Source organism: Cricetulus griseus, chromosome 4 (assembly GCF_003668045.3).
Source record: "Cricetulus griseus strain 17A/GY chromosome 4, alternate assembly CriGri-PICRH-1.0, whole genome shotgun sequence".
Taxonomy (NCBI): domain Eukaryota; kingdom Metazoa; phylum Chordata; class Mammalia; order Rodentia; family Cricetidae; genus Cricetulus; species Cricetulus griseus.
In genome coordinates, this window is record NC_048597.1 from 125,279,067 (window position 1) to 125,301,981 (window position 22,915).

Genomic DNA, 22,915 nt, shown 5'->3' on the forward strand with positions numbered 1-22,915 from the left:
GCCTTTCTCTAAGCTTTGCCATGAAGTCCCTGATGACACCCAAATGATCTACATAGAAGCAACATTCTTACTTTAAGGCAGCACAGAGCCCTCCCTCTTTAAGAAAACACAGGTCTAATCTCCTTCTGTTTTGCAGCACTACCTCTGACAGTGAAGTTAATGACTGTTCTAGTTTAGTTATGGACTGCTCCAATGCTCCCAGGTCTGCATCCATAGCAGCTCTAAGCTCATTATAGTAGTAGGGTTGTTGGATGAGGGCGGCTGCTCCAGTTCCAACCCCTGCTGCTACTCCTAGTCCTAACAAGACAGCTAAGGTCAGGGTAACAGGTTCCCTCTTGTAACGAGTACAGTGATCAAATTCATCTATAAATGAGCTATCATCATGATAGATGACCCTAGGCACCAGCTGGACCAAAATACAAAAGTCCCTAGTACTGTTAAAAAGGGACATATGCAAGCAGGGGGTCAGGCCAGTGCCACAAGCCCACCAAGTATGTGTGGGGGTGTACTAGATATTGATTTTGGCCATCTGTCAGGGTGTCAATAGTTACGTTACAGAGGGGCTGGTGTCTGGTAGGCACTTTGCCTATGCATAGTCCAGTGTCATACCGCTGAAAGGGTCAGCTTCCGTTGGCTCCCCCAGGGGCAATGTGAATGGTCATAAGTAACATTATAACTCCACACTTGAGCTATTCCTTCATAATAAGGGGGATTAGAAGCAAAGCACACCCAGCAAGATTGGGTAGCAGTGCGGTTTAAAACAACAAACGCACTATCGAGCAGATTGAACAGGCGATCCTCAGTTCTCATAGGGGGGAGGGAGGATGTGATTGGATTAGGGCTGGAAGAGGCCTTTGGTGATGGGGTGAGACTAGGAAGTCTCTCAGGCCTGGGTAGGAGATTATTAAGCGCCGGATTGGGGCCTACGGGTCGTTCGGGCAGACTCTCTATCTTCATCCTGATAGCGAAAAGGAACCCAGGGTCTCCCGTTCCAGTATAGACTCTCCAACCCCAGCTGTTGCCTTTTACTCATTGGCGATCTTGTTTTCCCCATGCTGTGAAGCTAATATAAAGAGGGTTGCAATAGCTGCCTTTGCATGGCCCCTGTGGGCCACCCGAGGCCACAGGAGCACATCCAGTCTTATAAGCTAGGTATTTAGATGTGTCTCTCTCTCTCCTTTTTCTGGCTCTTCAGGATTAGGACCCTTATTTTACTATAATCAGATCCCAGGAGGAGGAAGGATTCCAGTAGGCTTCTCCTGTGGTCTCACATCCCCATTTACCACAGAAATAACCTGATGCCCCCCACACACATCGTCTCTTCATTTCTCTGTTATGTCCCTGCCTGGGGCAGACGTAGAAGTCTGCTGCCTGGAGGTTGGCTCGGAAAAATTGTCCAGAACATCCCAATGTGCTCCCTATACCATGAGGGACACATTGTTCCTCCGTGGGTGCTTTATCTAAATTGTCATAATTAGAAAGATCCCAGGCCAGGGAACCGGCAGCTAACTTACAGATATCAGGTGCAAGATCAGGTCACCAAGTCCAAGGGGGGTGCACTGCGGTTTTTGACCACACGACATCGCCTTCTTCATTAAGCACTTCCCATGTCAATTTTTGGGGGCATGAGGGTTATTCCCCAAGGTTGGGGCTACGGCGAAGGCGCAACTTAAGAGGATTATCACTGGTGGCCACTGTCCAATTATTTTCACGGTTGTTTTCATTTTGACTGGGTGCCTTTTTTATGTGGGAAGCGTGGATCCAGGCAGCAATCCCTTTTACCTTTACTGCCATGGGCATAGTCAACAGCACGAGATAGGGTCCTTTCCACCGAGGCTCAAGCTTGCCAGCACGATGTCGTCTGACCAAGACTGAGTCTCCGACCTGGAATCCGTGGGGCACTGTGGTAGTCCCTGGAGTGTAGGCTTCTTTGATCTGATTCCAAATCTGTGTTTTGACAACTTCTAAGGCCTTTAAGTGGGTAAACAGAGCAGAGGAGGAGGGAGAGTTAGTGCAAGGATCCAATATCCTGCCTGACTCAGTCAAGGGGGACGGTCCCCCATGTAGCATTTTGTAAGGGTAAGGCCGAAACATCCACGTGTTTTTCGGACCCTAAGGAGCGCAAAGGGGAGGAGGGTCACCCAGTCTTTGCCACTGGTCTCAATAGCCAATTTAGTAAGCGTCTCTTTTAGGGTTCTACACATTCTTTCTACCTGTCCTGAGCTCTGGGGTCTGTAAGCACAATGTAATTTCCAATTAGTCCCCAGTTGGGTGGCCAACTCCTGTCTTACCTGGGCAACAAAAGCTGGCCCGTTGTCTGAACCAATTACCATGGGGATCCTGAACCGGTGCAGGATTTCTTCCAGTATCTTCTTGGTTACCATTTGAGCAGTTTCAGACTTGGTGGGAAAGGCTTCCACCCATCCTGAAAAAGTGTCTATAAAAACTAGAAGGTACTTATTACCATATTTTCCTGGCTTAATTTCAGTGAAGTCTACCTCCCAATAAATTCCTGGCCGATCTCCCCTCATTCTTTTTCCACGTTCTTTGAACGATGGGGCAGCATTGGTCAAGGTGCAGGCTTGACATGACTCTACTACCTCTTTTATTATTGTGTTTAATCTTAGAATACAATATTTAGAACCTTTGATTAATTGCTTAAGTTTTTCAATTCCAAGATGAGTCAGCTGGTGTATTCGTCTCACATAGTTTTGTCCTTCTTTAGAGGGCAGAATGATTCGTCCATCTTTGGTTTTTGCCAATCAACCGAAACTGAACATCCGAGCTTTTCCTGCACAGGTCATATCTTCGATTAAACCATAATCTTTATAGGGATAGATGAAGCTGGGATCCATGGCTTGCGGGGGTTCTGGCGGGGTTCCAGTTTCCTCCGCCAGCACTACCGCTCCCTGGGCAGCTTGCTTTGCTGTTAGATCAGCCATCTGGTTCCCCTTTGTGACTCGGTCAGTCCCCTTCTGGTGTCCCAGGCAGTGGACGATGGCTAATTTTTGTGGAAGATGTATGGCTTCTAGGAGGGCCAGGATTTCTTCTTTGATTTTAACGTCTCTTCCTGCTGAGGTGAGTAGGCCCCTCTGTCTGTAGATGGCCCCATGAATGTGAGCCATGGCGAAAGCATAATGGCTGTCGGTGTAAATGTTGATAGCCTTAACTTCTGCCAGACACAGAGCTTGAATCAATGCCAGGAGCTCAGCTTTTTGAGCCGAGGTTCCTTATGGGAGACTGCTAGCCCAAATTACCTGCTTTCCATCCACCACTGTTGCTCCCACCCTTCTTTTACCTTCTACCACAAAACTGCTGCGGTCCGTGTACCAGTTAGGCACACCCGGCCAAGGTTGGTCGGTCAGGTCTTTCCTGGTCCCGGTTTCTTCAGCCAGGACATCAATGCATCGGTGCACTGGGGTAGAGTCCTCTGCTTCAGGGAGCAGGGTGGCCGGCTTGAGAAGAGCAGGAGGAGTGAAGGTTATCCGATCATATAACAACAAGCTCTGGTAATGTGTCATCCGGGTATTTGTCATCCAGCAGTCGGGGGGCTGCTGCACAATATTTTCTACCCGCTGGTGACAGGGTCTAGCTTTTTAGATAGGTAGGCCACCAGCCACTTCCAGGGCCCCAGGGTCTGAGTCAGAACTCCACGGGCCACTCCAGCCTGCTCATCAACATATAGAGTGAAAGGCTTAGTCAGATCTGGCAGAGCCAAAGCAGGAGCTGTGAGCAGGGCAGTCTTTATATTATCAAAGGCTCTTTGGTGCTCCTCCGTCCAGGTGAATGGGACTTTTTCTTTAGTGAGTGGGTACAGAGGGGCTGCCAGCATGGCAAACCCTGGTATCCAGGGTCTACAAAAACCCGCAGTTCCCAAAAACTCACGTACTTATCGTGGAGTGATAGGGGTCAGGATCTGCATCACAGTCTTTTTCCGTGCTTCAGTGAGCCATTGCTTCCCTTCTCGGAGGGTGTATCCTAGGTAGGTCACCTCCTAGTGGCATAACTGGGCTTTCTTGGCGGACACCCGGTACCCCAACTCACCCAATTCCTTTAGGAGATTTCTGGTCCCATCGAGCACAGTTCCTGGTTCGAGGCTGTGAGCAGTAAATCATCTACGTACTGCAAGAGAGAAATCTGGGAGTTCCGTGCCCTGAAGGGTGCAAGGTCATGGTGGAGCGCTTCATCGAAAAGAGTCGGTGAATTTTTGAACCCCTGTGGCAACCTCGTCCAGGTCAGTTGATCCGTATGTCCTCCTTTGGGATCTTGGCATTCAAAAGCGAATAGGGGTTGGCTATTCGGATGTAACCTGAGACAGAAAAAGGCATCTTTCAAATCCAGAACGGTGTATCAGGATCATTCAGGTCGTAAGGAACTCAGCAAGTTGTAAGGGTTGGGCACGGTTGGGTGAATGTCCTGTACTCGTTAATTGACTTCTCTCAAGTCCTGGACAGGTCGATAATCATTGGTTCCAGGCTTACGTACCGGCAGGAGGTGGGTATTCCAAGGGGACTGGCAGGGAATCAGTATACCTTGTTGTACCAGTCTCTGGATATGTGGTCAAATGCCTTCTTTAGCCCCTGGAGTCATGGGGTACTGTCTGACTGAGACAGGGGTGGCAGCCGCTTTTAGCTCCACTACCACGGGTGGCACTTGTTTAGCAAGACTCATTCCAGTCTGCTCTGCCCAAAACTCTGAAAAAGCTGTCAGCCACTCTTTAGGGGGCAAAATCCCAGTCTTGGGTTCATGGAGGTGATATTCTTCCTCTAGACTTAGAACTAAGCATGTTATAGGGGCTTCTCCCATGGTGACTTCTGGTCCCTTTGGGGTGAACTGCACCTGAGACTTTAATTTGGTCAACAAGTCCCTCCCCAGAAGGGGTACAGGGCACTCAGGAATCACAAGGAAAGAGTGAGTTACTTGGCTTTTTCCTATTTCTAAACTTCTTTTGGTTGTCCAAGGGTAAAGTTTTCTTCCAGTGGCTCCCATGACCAGAGTTCTTTTTGATCCTAATTGTCCTAATGGTTTAGTCAGAACTGAGTGTTCGGCTCCTGTATCTACTAAGAAATTAACAGGGTTCCCCTCCACAGAGAGTGTTACCCTAGGATCGGGGAGGGGGACCGAGCCCCGACACCCCTAATCTTCCTTGAGGGCCAACATCTTGGGGCCCTATTGTTTCTTTCGGGGGGCAATCTCTGGCCCAGTGTCCTTTTTCTTTACAGTATGCACATTGGTCTTTTTCAAGTTGTAGTCTCTGTCCTCCCGGGGGTCTTCTTGCCCTGTTGCCCAGGTATCCTGACTGTCCTCTCTCTGACCTTTCTCTACCTACTACTGCGGCCAAAATCTTAGTCAAATTCCTCTCCTGGCGGCGATCCTGCCGATTCTCCCTCTATTCTGCCTCCTTATTTTTTCTTTCTTGTTTTTCTTCCTCGGTCTGTCTCTTGTGATACACTTTATCTGCCTCTTTTACTAAATCCTGCAATATATAATCCTGGAGCCCCTCTAATCTCTGCAAATTTTTCTTGATATCAGAGGCCGACTGTCGTATAAAAGCCATGGCTACATCTGCCTGCTGTCCCTCTGAGGAGGGATCAAATGGGGTATATCTCCTATATGCCTCCATCAGTCGTTCTAAGAAGACAGAGGGTGGCTCCACTGGACCCTATAAGATTTCTCTTACCTTTGCCAAATTGGTGGGTCGCCATGTGGCCCCCTTGAGACCTGCCACTAGAGCCCGGCGGTAGACCGTGAGACGCCCCCTACCTTCCGCAGAGTTGTAATCCCAGTCAGGGCGGACCAAGGGGAAAGCAGCATCTATAAGATTAGGGAGATTGGTGGGGGTCCCATCTGGTCCTGGAACATTCTTTCTGGCCTCTAGGAGGATCCTCTCTCTTTCTTCAGTCGTAAAGACGACCTGCAAGAGTTGTTGACAGTCGTCCCAAGTGGGCTGATGAGAATACATCAGGGACTCGAGCAGTCCCATCAAGCCTGAGGAGTTCTCTGAAAAAGAGGGGTAGTTAGTTTTCCAGTTGTACATATCGGCTGACTAAAACGGCCAATACTGCAGTGGGACTAATTCCCCTGGAGCTGGGGCGGGTCCATAAGCCAGTAATGGTAAGGCAACTGTGGAGTCAGGTCCTGCGCCAGATCCCTCTGGGCTGCGGCCCCGGCGGCTTCAAGTCCCGGCCGCTGGCCCTATTTTGGAGGCCGGGAGTCCGTTGGGGCCTGTGGGGGGGCTACATGAGGAACGGGTTGAGGATATGGGGGAGGAGGGTGGTCAAGGAAGGAGACATCATCAATTTCAGGATAGATCCGCGGGGAACTGATGGAGTGGGCGCCGGCGGATCTGAAGGAGGCACTTTCGGATTCGTAGCCACGGCGACCGTCGCTGTCCCTATTCCTGATGTCCAAGGTTTCATCCAGGGGGGTGGGTTTTGGACTAGGTCCTGCCACATGATAATGTATGGAACCTGATCAGGGTGTCCCCCTGTGGCCTGAAAAATAATTTGCTTGACAGCGGAAATAATAGATAGATTAAAAGTTCCCCCGAAGGCCATCTCACACTGAAACTTGGCCATTTGGAGGAACAAAAAGTCCGCCAAGGTCCTTTTCTGACCTCTACACAAAGATTATAAGCCCTAGTCTCAATGTCCGTCCAATGGTCCAGAGTCAGTGTTAGTGGGGTCGTTACGGTCTGTCCCATGTCTACCTCTATTACACACACAATAAAAACAATCACAAAGACAGAAAGACAAGAAAACAAAGCCAGCTGTCGACCTCGAGTCGACCAGTAATTCTGAAAGGAATCAGATGGCCGGGAAATGGCCCTTTGACACAGATCGTCAAGGAGAAAACTTATCTCCCAACCTTTTCCATGGAGGTCCACCAGGCGTTCCTGGTCCTCCTCCTGACCTCCCAGGACGTCTCCCAGGGTGAACAAATGGTGGACACCTGGACACGTCTATCCCTGTCCACTCCGCTCCTCCTCCTGGAGAGCTGCCTCGATAGAGTGTTCGCAAAAACGAAACTGCGATCGCACCAGATTTTTGAACAGGCCACAAACAAAGAGTCACAACAGAACAAAAATTCTTACCTCCAAGTGGGTCTAGGACCCCTGGGTGGTCGTGCAAATCCCAGACGAGCCCCCAAATGAAAGACCCCCGAAGGGAGACCCTCACTCAAATCTCGGGAATAGCAAGCACCCAGTGAGGCACCGAGACCGGACTTGCTGCAATCACACGAGGAAGTTTATTGAAAAAGAAATGGAATGAGATCTCAGGCCAGCATGCTGTGGTCAAGACTCATACACCACGCAGTGGTAGAGGTGTTCGACCCTGACCCAAACTTGTGACAAGCTTATAAAGGCAAAAACTATAAAGGAGGGGGAGGACTAGGGAGAAAATAGGGGAAGCCCAAAGTTACACATTTACTCATAAAGGCAAAAATCACAAAGGAGGGGGAGGACTAGGGAGGAAATAGGGGAAACCCAAAGTTACACATTTACTCATCAGTTAAACTATGTGGACACACCTGGAGCATTTGAACTTTCCACAGAGGTCGTTGGGACATCCTGTGGTTATTCCAGGAGCTGTTTTTTCTCATGAGAGTTCCGGGAGCGGCCACCTGCAGGGGACGGTAGCCCCAAGGTGACGAGCCCATGTTCTTATAGACAGCTAGTAATTTTTTTACTCTTCACACGCCCATATCAGCTCCAAGCCAAGGAAGCCATGAGGTTCAGCCTGAGTGGGTAATCGTGGACTTGGAAACTCCTAGCAACCCAATGGCGATAAAGACCAAACACAGGCATCTTGCCATCTTTAGAGAGCTCTCAGTTCCGTGTTGCAAAACTGGAGTCTCTAGTTTATTGTGCATCTTCCTGGCTGTATACTAACCATGCTTTCAAGGCCATGAGGCTATTTCTGTGTCCTAACAATCTGTCCTCACTTGTTACTCACACACCTAGTCCTCCACCCAGGTGCAAGCCTATTCAAATACATAGGCACATAGAGATGCAAACCAGGAGGCATTCTACACTGAGGCCATGGTATTCAATAGCAGAAGTGCTCACATTAGCAATACAATTGTAGGCTGGAGCTACTGGGTGTTCTTGTTTACTGAAACCAGAAGCTGGACCTTAAGTCATTCCATAATCAAAGTTTTTTGGTCCCCAACAATTATCATAGTCTAAGCTTATTACAATTATTCCACTTACTATGATTTTTGTGCCTTTAAATATTTCCTTCAATTTTATGTGTATGTCTACAAGTATGTTGCCTTTCTGAGGATGCCTGGAGAGCACATCAGAAGCCCTGGAATAGCAACCATGGGCAGTTGAGACATCTTGAAGTGGAAGCTGGGAGCAAATCCCTGTCCTCTGCCAGAGCAGTGGGTGCTCTTACCCACTCAGCCATCTTTTCAGCTCCCTTAATGAAATGTAAAACCAGCACATTTTGCTATTATCAGCCTGAAGAGGTGACAAACTAAGAAATGGTTGAGAAGAGAATGGTGAGATTGTACACATAATTTCATTTGGGAAGTGATGATCAAATGTGATCTAGTCATTACCAGTTGTTAGGCTTTTCTTTAAAAAGGTAAATTTACTTTGTAGAACCAGACCTATCTGTTCCCCTGGCCTCCATTCTTCTGTCCTCCTTTTCTCCTCCTGCCCTCCTTAGCAAAAAGAAAAAAGAAAAAAAATACATTAGCTGATTCTGGTTGAAGCTACTTCTTTTGTTGAATTACAAACAGTTGATATTCTCCAGATATTTAAATAGTACTACCTCAAAAGTTGCAGTTTTCTGTTGTCATCTACTCCAGGAGCTGCCGCACAATCTGAAGATGAGTTCTTGGAGGTTTCCTGTCTCATAACTTCGAATCTGGGCTTGTCTATTTTTGTTTCTTTTTTGTTTTTATTTGTTTGGTTTGGTTTTTTAATTCTATCACATACATATTAACCCCACAGATCTTTTCCCTATCTCTTCCAATTTAGTGTATGGGATTCTTGAGTGTTTGCCAGAGAGTATCTGCATGTATACCTGTTTCTCTATTACTTATCTTTGCTCTTTTCCTTCTCTTTGTTTTGTCCCAAGCTAATATGATATTATTTCTTTTATCTTCTTATGTTTTATTTTATTTTTACTATTACTCTATGAAAATATCTTTGGAGGCTTTTTTTTGTTTGTTTTTTCGTTTAGTTGAAAATAGACTCTCTTCAATTTTCTATAAATAGACATAATTTATCCCCTAATTCTACTCTTCTAAGTTTCTCTCTACATCCCCTCCCATCCAGATCCACCCTCTTAATGTCTCTCAGAGAACAAACAGGCTTCTGTGAGTTCATATGTGCATTGATCATGTTGATATAGAGGGTCTTGTTTGCATGGTGTCCTCCATCCCCTCTGGTTCTTGTATTCTTTCCTCCTCTTCAGTGGGGTTTCCTCAGCTCTAAGTAGAAGAAATTGATGGAGACATCCTGTTTAGAAATGAGTGTTCCAAGGCCCCAAACTCACTGCATTATGTCTGGCTAAATATCTCTTTTATTTTTATTATTTATTAATGGAGGAAACATCTCTGATGATGGACATGGCCTTGATCTATGAATACAGCACAATGCCTTTAAGAGTCTTTTTTCCCCAGTAATATATGTTTTACCCTAAGTCCCTGTGCTATCTAGTCTCAGGTTTTGTTCACCTAAGCAGTGTTGGGTATAGTGGTTTTTTGTTTTTTTTTTTTTTGGGGGGGGGTGGAGTTCTGATGGGGTTTCTCTGTTTGAGCCTGTCCTGGAACTAGCTGTTGTAGTCCAGGCTGGTCTCAAATTCACAGAGATTTGCCTGTCTCTGCCCCCCGAGTGCTGAGACTAAAGGCGTGTGTCACTACTGCCTGGTGCTGGATACAGGTTTTCTCTTGTGGAGTAGCCATTTGGTGAAAACAGATATTCATTGGTTACTCCCACAAGATATGTGCCAACATTGTCCTAGCATATCTTGTAGGCAGGATACTATTTTAGGTTGAAGGGTTTGTGGGTTGGAGTTTAATTTATTATTTGGCATCATGCAGAGTACCTTTCTATACCAAAAACACTAGCACCTAGGGGTAAAGTCTTTGCCTAGGCTTATGTTAGATTTCTCCATTTTCAATGAGTTTTGTGGGTATTATCTTCAGTAATGGGGACTTGCTGTCAGTTTTTGGAGAGCAACCTATAGTCTTGGTAACCAACTAGGTTGTTTGGGGTTTCACATGGGTCCTCTTTGGTGGACAAAACATTAGATGTAACCCAATCCCAAGACTGGAAGCTTCATTTGGTGACAAGGAATGGCCAGTTGGGGCTATGTCTCCCCAATTATTTGGCAATTTCATTTACATCACCTTTATACATGTACATATTTTAAGAGACTTCTATTGTATTAGGTTTCCCTATTGCCCCTCAAATAGCCTTTGATTTTAGCTGTCTCTCCCACTATTTCCTTTGCCTGTTCTCTCCATTATACCTGACCCTCCTGTTCCAGCATCCTCCACCATCAGTAACCATATATTCTATTTCCCTATTCTAGGGTAATTTGTGTACTCATAATCCCTTATGCTATACCTAACTTCTGTGGTTCTAGAAATTGAGCTTGATTACCATTGATTACACAGATGATGAGAGAGTCGATCTGGGGGGTATGGGAGAAGGGGGCAGAGAAACTGGGACAAGTGGATGTAGAGAAGACTATTATCAGGAGTGAGTAAAGAATCTATTTTCAATAAATGAAGGAAAATTAATGCTAGTTTGAGTGATCTTAGTTATATGGACAATACAAATCTATGTGCAGAAATTTGTTTCTAATGTTTGAAGAGTAGAAAATCACATAAAATTTTGAGGTATTCCCAATTTTCACTTTTATCAGTTTTATCAATTTTCACTTTTATCAGTTTGTTTTTAGTAGAATCTATATTTTTCCCAGTTAGCAACTTTACTAATTGCTACTGGTAAAATAGACATTTAATCACTGTATAAGGGCCATCTTTATTTTTGATGCCTTTTGAAGCAGAATGATGTCTTGGAATTTATTAGTGGCAACTACTTTAATTAATTCATCTAGATTTTGCCTGCTATACTTTCATTTTCTATATTATTTTTGCACTTTTATTTAAACATGCAATTTTCTTAGTAATATATAAGAGAATATTTTATATTTAATCCAGGCTGAAAATGACATAGAACTATAGAATTAAATTTTCTTACCTTTTACCTCTACTTACATACTGAAGTATTTTGCTATTGCTTAAGTTGTTCATTTTGCCTGTCTTAACCATTGTATTTTCTTCAGTTCCTTTCTCAGATGCAGAGAAGGACCAGTGAAGAGCACAGAGGTCCAGACCAGGCTGGTAAAACACACGCAAACAGCTGACCTGAACATCCGGGAACTGTTGTTCCCCAGTATGATAGCTGGAATACCAGCATGGGACTGATCCAGACCCAAGGAACATGGGTTTCTGTGAGGAAACCTCAGAAACCTATGGGACCTCCTGTAGAAGCCCAGTATTTTTCCCTAGCATAGGAGTGGACTTTGGGAGCACATTCCATATAGAGGAATACTCCCTTAGCCAAGACACAAGGGGGTGGGCCTAGTCCCTATCCCAAAGGATAGAAAGACTCTGATGACACCCTATGGAAGGCCTCACCATTCAGTGGGAGCAGAAAACATATGTGACTGATAAGGTTTTAGTTGGGGGTGGTAGGGAAGGATGGGTGGGAGAGGGGAACTGGGATTGTCATGTAAAACAACCCTGTTTCTAATTCAAATAAATATAGTTGGGAAAAAATAAAGCTGAATAGCCAATAACTAGGAAGAGAAGGATATGCAGGGCTGGCAGGCAGAGAGAATAAATAAGTGGAGAAATCTAGTCTTGAGAAAAATAAGAGAAGACAAAGAGAGGAGATAACAAGGGGAAAGAGAGACCTTACCTGGGGCTAGACTGGCAGCCATCAGCTAGCAGACTCAGAGGAGGATGGACACACAGAAAGAAAGGTAAAATTCCCTGAGGCAAAAGGTAGATAAAGAAACAAGTTGACATAAGTTAAATGAGCTAGCCAGAAATGTGCCTAAGGTAGGCCAAGCAAGGCCATGCTTTCACAACTAGTAAGTCTTTTTGTTATGATTTGGGAGCTGGTTGATGACCCAAAAGTAAAAGCCTGCTACAATACATGTTTGGAGAATTCAATTATCATTTAAACAGTTCTTAAACACTATTGTTATGGTAATCTAGCTGCAAAATTGTCATAGTAAATTTTGACAAATCATGACCAAATACTTTAATATTCTTCTTCTCATGTGAAGAAAAAGCCTATCTTTGCTTGAGAGAAAAAGTTAGAGCTTGAGAAGAACCTGAACAAAATATGGATAGCAGTTTCTCAGGGATGGGGATGAGTTTATTCCTCTTACTATTGAAATTATTTCAGGTGTTTCCAAAACTGCTATAATTTATACAACAATGCAGATAATGATGGAGTTTTGTTTTTCAGACAATGAAACAATGGTTTTAGGCTCCAGACTTCAGCTCTAATTCTTTAAAGAAAACATTACTTCTAAGCATATTTTATTGTTGTCTTATAGTCCATAGCTTTTTCCTTTTTTTCTGTATGTTTAAACAGTCAAGGTGTCTGCTCACTCCTTGTAAATCAGGTGAAGACAGCTGGGAACAAGTTCATCTGGTTCTGCTCCCTTCAATCCAAGTATCCACACTGCCTGAACCATGATTGAGGAGACCTCTAGGAGAATCCTTACTTTCTTTTGCACAGAGACAATGGAATGTAGGAATTCTTCTCCTAAATCACATACACACACACACACACACACACACACACACACACACACACACACTAGCAATAAAGGGGCAATTTCTGACTTTTGAAGATCCTCTCACTTACTGCCTGCCAGCTAGCAGTCTCCTATATTGTGTTTGTTGTCTATATTCAGTGTAGTTTTAATTATTATATTTTGGGTAGATTTGAAATGAGACATTGTGTTCCTTTTGTTCTTGTGATGAAAATTATTTTAGCACTTTTAATTCTTTGATGGATTTATACAAATTTTTAAGACACTTTATTTTATTTGGTAAAAACATCGGTGGAATTTGGTAGGGATGGCATGGAATGTGAAGTTTGTTAGTATGGCTTTTAGCAACACTCATTCTTTTGCTCCATGAGCATGGAGTATCTTCCCATTCCTTTATGTCATCCCCAGTTCCCTACACAATGTACTCAGCTATCAGGGTGTGTAATTTCACTTCCTCTGTTTGTTTCTGAGTATTTTCTTTGTTTGTTGAATTTTTTTTTTTTGAAGACAATTCAATGTGAGAATATAGAAATGTTACTGAATTTTGTAAATTGATTTTACTTGATTTACACTATTAAATTAATTATAATAATTTGTTGTGATTTTAATAACATTATTAGAAAGTTGAGACAATTAGTTATTTACTATTATCTTAGGTGTCTTCTGTCTATTTTGCGAATATTTATATGGCTAGGACCACCAATACCAATATTACATTTAGTAAAATGTGACAAGAGAAGACAATGTTGACAATATTTGATCATATATACAAACTTCCGTGGTTCCTATACTGATCATGCACTGATGAAATGCATGCATTTCTTCTAAACCTGACTTTTGGTGGTGGTGGTTGTGGGGTTTATGGAAGAGATGTGATGGGTTTATTCCTGTGCATACATATGCATGTGGAGGACAAAGGTCAATGCTGAACATCATTCTCTCCACCTTTGATTTTTGAGATAAAGTCTCTTACTTAACTTAAAGCTAAGAGGATATGGGGTTCTTGTGGACTCTTGTCTTCACCTTTAGATACTGGGATTACACAAACACACATACTTTGGGGATTCTGCATGGGTACTAGGGATATAATCCTGGATTCTGATGCTTGCAAAGCAAACACTTTACTCAAAATTAGTTTCATGGCTTCTAAATCCAATTTTTAAAGTGATTTTTTTCATTTTGAAAGGAGATAGTATTTATCAAACACTTTTACATTTTTATTGTAATGATCATATGACTATATTTTTAATCATGTATATATCCTGTGTTATATTTATAGATTAGCATATTTTATTTTCAATGTTTATGAATTTGCATATTAAGAACTGTTATAAGTCCTTGAAACAAATCTGAATCAGTAGTCAAAGATCCTTATAATAATGCAACTGAAAATTGTTTTCTGAAGTTTCACTGGACATTTATAAATTTACATTCAATACCATTTTGGAATGTAATATTTTTGTTTGGTTGGGATTCGGAACAATTTGATCCCCACATAAGAGTTTTGGACATACCATTTTTAATTTTTGGTATATTTTGAGAAAAATCAGTATTATTTATTTCTTCAGTGGCCATTGAGCTACGCCTCTTACTGGTGAGACAGGTCAGATTGTCATCCTGTTCTGAAGAGGGCTCCCATTACTCCCTGACAGAGCATTCATGAGTGCTCCCATCACTCCCAGACTCAGCATTCATGAGTGCTCCCATCACTCCCTGACTCAACATTCATGAGTGCTCCCATCACTCTCAGACTCAGCATTCATGGAAAAAAAAATGGAATCTTGAAATTGGCAGGAAAATGGAACTAGAAGAAACCATTGTGTATGAGGTAACCCAATCACAAACAGACAAGCATGGTATGTCCTCACTCGTATGTAGATTTTAGACATAGTGTAAAGGATAACCAGCCTACAATCCACAATTCCAGAGAAGCTAGTAAACAAGGAGGACCGTAAGAGATACATACATGGTCCCCTGGAGAAGGGTCAAGATCTCCAGAGCACATTGGGAGCATGGGAGGAGGGGGGAAGGATCTAGGAGACTGAGAAGGGGAGAAGAGGAGGGATGCGGAGGACATGAGGGAACAGAAAGGTTGAGTCAGAGGAAGAATAGAAGAAAATAAAATGGAGATACCATACTAGAGAGAGACATTTTAGGTTTACAGTGAAATCAGGCAGTAGGGAAATGTCTGTAGATCTACAATGATGATTCCAGCTAACAATCTAAGCAAGAGAGGAGAGGCTACGTTAAATGCCCTCCCCTGATAATGAGATTAATGACTGATTTATATGCCACCTGATAGCCCTCATCCAGCAGCAGGTGGAAGTAGAAGTAGACACCCACAACTAATCACTGAACTGAACTGAAATTCAGATGCAGAGAAGGACAAGTGAAGAGCAAAGGGGACCAGACCATCCTGGTGAAACCCACGGAAATAGCTGACCTGAACATTGGGAAACTCTTGCTCCCCAGACTGATAGCTGGGATACCAGCATGGGAATGATCCAGACACTAGGAACATGGGTGCAGAAACCTCATAAATCTACTTGACCTACTGTAGTAGTTCAGTCCTTATCCCTAGCATAGGTGTGGATTTGGGAGCTCATTCCACATAGAGGAATACTCCCTGACCCAAGATACAAGGGGGTATGGGCCTAGGCCTTATCCCAAAGGATGCCATCGACTGTGATGTCACCCTTGGAAGGCCTCATCATCCAGGGGGAGAAGAAGGGATATGTGATAGTTTGGGTTTTAATTGGGGTGGGGGGATGGTAGGGGAGGATGGGAGGGAGAGGGAAATGGAATTTTCATGTAAAAACAACTTTGTTTCTAAATGAAATAAAAGAATCTGAAAAGAAAACAAAAAAACAAAAAACAAAAAACAAGACCTGGTAAGGGCTTGAGACACCTGTATCATTTAATCTAGTTTTAGCTTGGTTGTTGCTTGCTTAGTGGTTTGAAATGAAATATGAACTTTTGAGATCTTGGTGCTCTGCAATAGTCATTTATTATATGGTTTTTCTCATAGGATTTCTATTGATATGACCATTAATTTGATAGCTCATTTATTAATCTTTTTCTTAAGAAGTTTTAATTAGTTATATTTTCTTGATTTGCTGCTTAATTTTTTGTTGTTTTCTGTTTTCAGTTAAAGAAGATGGCATTTCTATGCCTTTGTGAATTTTCTAAATTTATTTCTGTTCTTGATTTCTAGTTGCATGCTAGTATTGTTACAAATGATACAATACCTGATGTCATTCTCTTTTATTTGTTAATATTTGATTCCTAGCCTTAAATACATGTACAGCATTCCACATATGGCTAGGAAAAATGTTGACCACGCTTTTACTGGATGAGAGGTTTGCAGTTGTCATTCCATCCACCAAATTTAAGACTTGAAGTTCAAGTTTTTAGTAACTTCCTATTTAGACAATTGCCATTACTTAGAGTGATGTAATCAAGTCAGAGTTTTCCTTTCTGTTTACATCTGGTAAAATTTGTCACATAGATGTAAGTTTCTCAGTATTAGGTCCACCTGTATTTATATCCTTTCAATAAGAATTGTTATTTAAGCACTTTATGGGCTCAGTGTAAAATATCTTACATGCAGTTTTTATAAAACAGATAAAAACAACCTAGATAATTTCGTCTCCATTTTCAAAACTCAATTTTCATTTTTAATTATTTTGATCCATATATGTTCTTGAAGATGAAATGAGGTTATTCCAGATAGTAAATATTTGAGTCACTTCTTGTCCATTTAAATGCTTGTGCTTTATGATTGGAAAGGATAAACCTTTCAGGTTTAGGTAGTCACTGTTAGGCAAAGATTTTCTACCACTGTTTCAGTTTTTCTGGTTTTATTATAGATTTTGTTATCTTTTTATCCTCTCTCAAATCATCATCCAATGTACTTAGCTAATTTTCTGCATTGATACCTTTCAATTTTAAACTACTTGTTCTTAATCCATAAGGATTTCATGTTTTTTAAATATATTTACCCTCTTTATCTTTTTACATACTTATGCAGATCTGTGCAAGACTTGGGCTTTAAGGACTTTAAAGAATGGGACAGACTACAGTCTAATGCTGTAGACAATTTTACTTCAGTTTCACTGTACTTTTATATATGAATGTAACAAAGAACACAATGATTCAAGAAAGGTTGTTTGAGTTCAGGAAATTTTGATCACAAAATTATGTAAATAAACACCAGGAAAGCACATACTCAATATTAGCAGAGCAGCCCTTTCCCAGAACTTTCTCAGGACAGACCATTTGAACACAGTTGCCTGGCATGTACTGCAGGTTATATGTGTGAAAGCATGTAAGAATGAAAGAAGGCCATCCCCATATTCAGAGTACACTGAAGATAGCAGTCTATAGCTATGATATGACATCCATAAAGAATAAACACGTCTTACAAATGGAATGCAAATGTTTAACACAGAAGCCATGAAATCACACCCAAGAACAACCGAGGGCACAAAATGCACGGGAGGTAGGAGGTCCTCTGCTTCTTTTCCTGGAACCTCTCTCACAATTCCCCAATGCATTGTATTCCATGAGTCATTCTTTTGAGCATCTCTAACACTTATCTCAAGATAAGCTGGGCAATAGAAACATTATAGTTTTTAAACATAAGCTACATATTTATTATGCTTCTGTTTTATGTCTGCTATTAAACTTACATAGAACAACAATTCTAATAAGCTGTTTTAAACTGATCAAAGAAAACATTCTAATGACATTGAAAAGCCCTACATTTTTACTACTAAAACTGCAGTTTATATTTTATATTTTGTACCAAAACTTGAATATTTTATATTTTGTCTATCTTAACATTTATAATTATTTTATTTTTAATGAACTTATTTATTTTTCATTGCAACTGCAGTTTCCCCTCCCTTCTCTCATCACAGTCCCTCCCTCCCATCTCATCTCTGTTCCCACCTCACAATCCACTGTCCCTCCACCTCTATCCTGGAAAGGGCATGTTTCCTGTGAATATCAACAAAACATGGCACACCAAGTTGCAGCAAGACTAAGCACCTCTCCATGAAGTAAGGCTGGACACAGTGACCCAGAACACGGAGTAGGGTCCCAAAGGCCTAAATAACCTTTTCTTTCAAGAGTTATTGCAAAGATAAAATTAATTTTCAGAACATCATGATCTGTTAGTATAATCTCAATTCAGATGTGGCTTTTATGAGTGAGTTCCTTGCTCGTAACACTGTATGCCTTTTACCCCTCATACTTCTGCCTACATCTTTGCGTGAGGAGCAATCCTCTAGGATCTGAGCATGGAAATAGGTAAGGGGATAATGGCTCTGCCTTTCAGTGTTTTGCTACTGACACTGGTGCCCAGTGCACAAGCATCCTTGCTACTGAATTGGCAAGTATATGCCAGGTCTAAGTGCTTGTGAAGCAACAGGAAGTCAGGAAGCAAGGCTCTGGAGAGCCCAGCTCAGGTCTCTGCAGAAGTTTAGTGGCTTCACAAGTCCAGTCACATGCAGAGATATCTTGGTTAATAGTTGCTAAATGTGCTAAAGCATGTTTTAATGGTTGCTATTGAGGTGTGATAGCAAACAGCACATGTTTGGGATCAAAATTTTGCTGTGCATGCCAACCCTAGAAAAGCATCATGGCAGCATAGCTGGGGAGTTGAGCTTAAATTCTATAGAGACATGGACCTTTGGACATGCAAGTTGGCTTGCTACCATGATGATTCTTGTCGGAAGTATGGATTGATGAGGTTCAGCCCTGGACTAGACTCTAGCAGGATACTTTCAAAAAGGCGTGCATAATAACTTAGAGAAGTGATGGCTACAGTATGAAAGCTTCCCACACTGAACCTTGAGGGGTTGGAGTCGTTACCAAAGTGCCACTTTGGCATTCCTTGGCAAATATAGAAATGAATTTCACTATCTCAGTTTCACACATTCTGTTCTCTTCAGAATAGTCCAGGAAACCTGAGTGGTGGGGGTACCACATGATAAAAGTCATCAACTTCTGCATCTTCTCTGTCTAATTGTTATGTGGAGTGTACATTGTCTCTATCTGTTGGATACAGATAATGTCCTACTCCTCATCTTCTTTACTCTGTTGGATAAATGTTGATATCCACAATCTACTATCTTATCGTGTCTCCTTACTTCATCAAATGATGCTATCTCTTTATCAAGATGTGTCACTCTGTCCATGACTTAGAGCATGGATTTCAAATGTATTAGCAGCTCCTGATGCACCTTGTTCTGGAGTCTGTTTGGTCTAGGAACACCAGGATAACATAAACAGACAAATCACATTCTGTTTATTGCAAAAATGATTTCAAGCAGTTGCTTTGAATTTGTAGTCTGAAGAAGGGCTTGAAGTACTGTCTCATAGAATGGCACAGTATAAATTCATAATGCCATGATTACAGGTAGTAAGGACAAAGACTAATTATACCTCACTTTTGTTGTGTCATTGTAGTTGTTGTTGGTAGCAAAATACGAATTGAAAGAAAATTGTATTTTCATTATTATCAGTTTCTTAAATATTTATCTATCTTCATGACTTTTTTCCCAATGACAATAAAAGTTAGTAAAAATTTTATGTTGCATTGAGTATATTCATTAAGCTCAAAATAAGGCATAAAAAGCCAGCAAGATGGTCCAGCATGGAAATGTATTTGGTGACACTCCTGACAACCTCAGTTTGTTCCCATGGACTCATGTGCAAGGTGTCCTTTGAACTTAATTGCATGTTATGGAATGTATAGACCCACAGTCATGAACCACACACAAAAAAATAAATAACTTATTTTCTATAAATTGTGTACATTTAATGAGTTTTGACAAAAATACAGAACCACCTGAAGGGCTCTAATCAACAGATCTCCACTTCCATCCACATGAAGGATGAAAACAGATGTGGTAAAAATTAAGTACAAAAATATTCCAGATGGCCAGCATAATTTTCACAATTCACAATTTCCAATTTATATAAACAGAGTAACACTGAGACAGAACTGAAGGAGCAGACATTAATTTAATTGATTGATAGCCACATGCAACATATGTTCTACTCATTTTGTAGATTTCCAAAGGCAGAGGAGGAATAGGCAATGCCACAAGAAAACACCATCAACTTCAGCCTCCCCTGCTCTGTAAACACTTGACACTCCTGTTTTTTATGAGTGTGATTTGCTGCAGGGTTCCTAAACCAGCCCTTTCCTGCTGAGATTTCCCACCCACACTACCCAGCAGCATGAAAGTAACTCTAGACCATCACTGATTCAATGAGAGCATTTATTTATTTGACCTCTTTATAGTTTAGTGTAAGAATAATGAGTTTTGTTATGACATATCCACATAACATTTATATATATATATATATATATATGTGTGTGTGTGTGTGTGTGTGTGTGTGTGTGTGTGTGTGTGTGTGTGTTTGTGTGTATGTGTATATGTATTTGTGTAATGTGTTTATATTATATGTGACTATATGCTTTTGTCCTAGTTTTCACTGTCAACTTAACACACCCTTGAATCACCAAGAAAAAGAAGTGTCAAGGAAGTAATTATCCATATCAGGTTGCCTGGGTATAGCTAAGCAAGAATGTCTTAGTTGATGTATGAAGTCACAGTCCACTGCAGGGGGTACCATATTGAAGGCAGGTGGTCCTGGGCAATATGAGGAAGTTTTCAGAGTGACCCTGATGGAGGGCTAGAGACAGCACACAGTGTTCTGTCATGGCCCCTGGCTCCATTTTCCCACCCTATGGTTCTTCCCTGACCCTGATTACTAGTAGCTGGTGACCTGGAAGTATAATAGAAAAAAATCCCTTTGTTCCCCCAAGTTGCTACAGGTAACAGGATTTCATCATAAGAACAAAAAAGTGGCAGGGACTTCATATCTATGGTTTCCCTGGATGAGAAAAAAAATGAGATTTTCCCCCACATCTTTCCCCATATTCCTGCCAGCATATTTCTGCTATTTGCTCTCAAAAATTTAGATTATTTAGGTTTCTGCTATTTTTATGGAAAGTAGTTTTTTTTTCCATGCATGGTCTTGCTGCAGTTTCTCCTCCTCTAAATCCTTCCATATTCTCTTCACATCCCTACCCACTTAAATCCACAGCCCTCATAAAACAAAGAAGCATTTTGAAAAGATAAAAGAATAGGGAAGAAAACCAAAGAAACGTGAGTAAGTCAAAACAAGTGAATGAGCTGAAAAGAAAAGAGTCAAAGAAAAAGCAAAAGGAGCACACATACACACAATTCCCACACACACATAAATCCCATAGTGGCAGCTAATTTGGAAGCCATAAGGTTTAAGCAAAAGAACTGTAAGGGGGAAAATGCTCCAACAAATGAGACCAAAAGAAAAAAAGAATAATAAGAAAGGGAGAAACTAAAGAAACCCTCCCAAATATATTGTGTTTTGTGATAATCATCTACTTCTGGGCATGAAACCTGCCCTAATGTATGGTTTGTATGCCCATTGAGACTTCATCAAATAAAACTAATTCTCCTTTGGAAGTGGTCAACCTTGGAAACAGTTTCTGGATTAGGGATGGGGGCTTGTATTCACTTTATGTCTCAGATAACCAGATAATCTGATAACCAGAAGTCAATGACATCACTCACTCAAGATAATTTTGCACATGGTCCAAGACCCCATGATGACCACAGTGCAGTATACAAGCAGAGAAAAGTAAAATATGTTGAACAGGTGAGCATTCTTGGGACAATGAGCTTGGGACCTTAGGAATTTAGATTGTGAACCTTGTATGATGACCCTCAGCAAAATAAAATATAATTTTCATGTGCTAATGACCTGTATCTATATTCTTGCTACCAACAGTTGACTTAGTCAGCAGGATCTTTAAAGAAGGTGAAACTAAGGTGTCATCTTCTTGCTCTTCCAATACCATCCCTAGACTTAGAGAGGAAGGTGATTTTCTGACTGTATCACATCCATCCAAGAAGGCAAGGGCTTCTGCCTTAAGACTCAGTAGTGGAGAGGGGGTTACAGGAGGGAAGGAACCAGAACCCCGAGGAAGAACCTCTGGATGAGGAACTAACTCCCATGAAGTAACAGGCTTAAGATTAGGCAGCAGGAGAAGCTCTCTTATCTTTACATAGGGGACTGGAAAGTCAAGAAAATAGTTAGAAGGCCAGATCTTAAATTTGAAAAGCTGGGATTTCAGACCTACTCTACCAGCAAAATAAATTGGTACTTCAGAAACAGGGAATTAAAATTCCTCTATTATTAGCAAACAAATTGTTAAGATGTAGAGAATATTAAGAATTAAGAAAATGAATGGAAAGGACAAGCATTGTCCCAAGGGTAGGTGGGACAGAACACATCACTTAGTAAAACAAAATTTACCTAGTCTTAAGAAGGAACCTAAGCCTTTTGGAGGAGTTGATGGGATGCGGGTTGCAGGAGATCAGGGGTGGGTAAGAGAGGAGGGAGGGGAACTGTGGTTAGTATGTAAAATTAATACAAGTTTTAAATAAAAATTAATGAACCTAAAGTCAATATTCCATTGTCCACCCCAGTGATTATTGAGTCCTTGCTAGAGAGAACAGATCCCCTCAGAGGTTACTGTGTTCTTTTGAAAAGTAATTAAAGACATTGCCTCTGATAGGATGAAAGACAAACAGTTCACTAACAACTTGTCAGAAAGATGGAGAATAACCCATTCAGAGAGGACTTGGAGGAAGTTCATAAGGGCACAGTGAGATTCCTCAGTGACACCAAGATCTGTCTACCAGTAACTGACTGTAAGGTTAAGGCTACTCCTAGCTGTTTAACCAGTCATACTCATGAAATACCATACTCATACCTCTGAGTACCATACCATACATACCAGACCATCCATGTACAAAGAAAGAGCTACAGAAAATAAGACAAGATTATTGCAAAAAGGAGGGAAAGGATGCATCCCACATAGCTCATTTATGGAAGAAACGGAACTAATACAGTAATGTTAACATCAGAAGAAATGAAGAAAATCAAAGGGATTCTAGAAAATCCCCACATATTTGAAGGCCTGGAACTAATATTAGATACAGCTAGAGGGAAAACCCTCCCTTTATTGAATT

At 41.7% G+C, this 22,915-nt stretch overlaps 1 pseudogene; it reads right to left on the minus strand.

The window, feature by feature from the left end:
* Positions 1–1,728: 1,728 nt before the first annotated feature.
* On the minus strand, positions 1,729–6,703 carry LOC113835587 (annotated as a pseudogene).
* Positions 6,704–22,915: the final 16,212 nt, after the last annotated feature.